A 2,500-nucleotide genomic window follows, 5' to 3' on the forward strand; every position below is an offset into this window, starting at 1 on the left:
CCTTAGGTGATAAACATTCAATGAACGTGAAACAAGTCATCTGTGTGGCTAAGATGTTCGTTATAACCTCTCGAAATTGTGTTGTTTGCCCCCTCAGAAGTGTGTATCTAACTTGCATGATAAAGCAAATCCAACATGGCGGCTATCAATAAGGTCTATTCGACATCGCATTTCGCCTCAACAATGTTATGACTTGTTAGAATTTAAGCTTATTGTACTGTAACTTATCGTTGCGGCTTTTAAGAAAAAGTCTTTTCTCATTTGATTTAAGAAGAAGTTCTGTCACCGAATTATTAATAATATAGTCACCGAACTATTAATTATATAGTCACCGAACTATTAATTATAATTCCCACCCTGGTCAGAGTTTTTCTCTGTCCTTGTGTGGGCCCATTTCCATCAGTAGGGCTAACGCTCACATGGTTCATATGGGATAGAAATCTAGCACTTCACATTACCCTCTATTTAGTTAACTCTATTAATTATACGGTTTTACTTCTTTGCTTTATTTCAGGATAAAGTTGTAACACTGGATACGTTGAACGTTAACCAAAAAAATGCATCTGGGATATAGATTTCGTCAACGTTGCAAATTGGAAACGAGCCCATTTACTCGCAAGGCTACTATGGCAGTTTTCGAGGCATGGAAAAGCCAGTATTCAGGGCCACCCAACGATACCCTTGGGTGAAATATGTTTTCGGGAGAGTCAAACTGTTCTAAGAATTTCGGTTCTACGTTGCCAGACAGCTACACATTTCTTTACTAAAACATCACCTAAAGAGGGAAAAGTAGTCCCTTACGTTTTCGGAAGGGATAATTTTGCAATTTTTGGCACTAAAAGGGTCACCTAGCAGTTTCGGATTAACAAATGGTTCGGTTGGAAGTTCTTAGAAGGTAACGTTCAGCTAGTAATTTCTGAAATGAACATTCCCTTTCTTTTCGGACACTTAAACTTTCAGCTAAGATATCCGAACAGATCAAATTCTTCTAGGTGATAAAAATAGCTCTTTAGTCAGTCTTCGTACATTACAAGGAGCCTAGAAATGCCTTTCACAGGCTTTTGGATTAATTTGCTCGTTGGGTGCCCTTGAGTATTTGAGACGACATTATCGGACAAGATGTCCGTCTTACACACAAACGAGTGAGTTATTCCTCACTCGTACACAAAGCAACAGAGCCTTAAACTACGGAGCTAACAACTTTCTATTGCAAAATTCGAAAACTGACCTTGCAGATGGCACACCACATTTTGTATGACTTACTTTCTTATCTGCCACAGAGTATTTAAATAACAATGTATATTCTACGGGGCTAAAAAATATATAATGATAAATGGCAACATAAGCAAAGTCATACACAAAAGAACCACGTGTATAATGTCAGCACTAGCGGAACAGCGTGGAGTGCCATTGTGGTGGATCTGACAATAGGCCTCTTTCGATATATTAAAATTCAGCTTGAAAGAGAGGTTAAGAGGGCAAATACAAAGGAAAGCGGATGATATGTTAATATTTTTCACATTGATTCCAACGTGTTTCTATCGTTTTTGTCCTCACTGCCTCACTATCAAGCTGAATATTTGATATTTAGAAAATGGCCTATTAGCTGAGACAAACCTCAGAGTTTTGATCGCAGGTGATTAAATACTTTGCAATATGCTAAACACAAATTACATGTATTTGCTTCTGATTGGACGAGAGCAGTACAATGTCATCCCAAATTCAGTGCACTGCGTAAAGGCCTAGTTGAGTTACTATGGCAACCAAAATGGCCGACAGCACTCATTTGATATTTTGCATAAAAACGACGAGCAAAGTCTAAACCAAAACGTAACATATCACAGTACAAACAGGGGAACTCAAACTTGGCTAAACGTTTCTCACAGCTAAAACGAAAGCCATTCGAAACTGAACGCAGTATAGTGATTGTTGATTTCAAGTCGCAAAAAGTTAAAAAAGGTTGAGCACAGGAATAACATACCTCGCCTACGGTCGCGTGTATAGCCCCAAGCCTTAAGGAATGTTTTGACCAACTGACGATACAGTTTAGAGATACATTTTATTAATTTATATTTCGCAGCCATCAGTTTACATTTTCGGTTAGGCTTTACAAAAACTTATGTCAATGTCATCTCAAACAGTCCTTCTCAGGACTACACTCACCCGGACGATCGTACTTTACTTAATGATACTTAAATACTTATCATTACTAACTGAAACTCTAACACTCTACAAAACTGATTACTCCGTGGTTATTCTAAAATTATAAGGACACCAAGAAACATTAAAATCGTTAAAAAATTCAAAAACTATCGCCTATACTTCATGATATTTTAATTTTTATTGGGGAAAGACACGCGTCGTTAGACACTGCCACGTGGATGTTATTTTGTTCAGTATTAAACGGAATGAATTCAGTTTTAACTACTGACCGTACTGCATTAATGGTGTATAAGCCAAAATGTTTACGTTGTTTCACCTGTTGATATTTTTGTAGTAT

At 37.4% G+C, this 2,500-nt stretch overlaps 1 long non-coding RNA gene across 2 annotated transcripts in view; it reads right to left on the reverse strand.

The window, feature by feature from the left end:
- The window catches only part of LOC138020091 (uncharacterized), a 19,995-nt gene that overhangs the window by 17,095 nt on the left and 400 nt on the right, over positions 1 to 2,500 (reverse strand). Inside the window, exon 1 of one of the 2 annotated variants that reach the window (XR_011126310.1) lies at positions 1,229 to 1,364. The exons of the other annotated variant lie outside the window; for it this stretch is intronic. This is a non-coding gene — a long non-coding RNA (uncharacterized lncRNA). Of the gene's footprint in view, positions 1 to 1,228; positions 1,365 to 2,500 lie in introns of those variants that run through there. 2 annotated transcript variants of the gene reach the window in all.

This window comes from Montipora capricornis, chromosome 10 (genome assembly GCF_036669925.1).
Source record: "Montipora capricornis isolate CH-2021 chromosome 10, ASM3666992v2, whole genome shotgun sequence".
NCBI lineage: Eukaryota > Metazoa > Cnidaria > Anthozoa > Scleractinia > Acroporidae > Montipora > Montipora capricornis.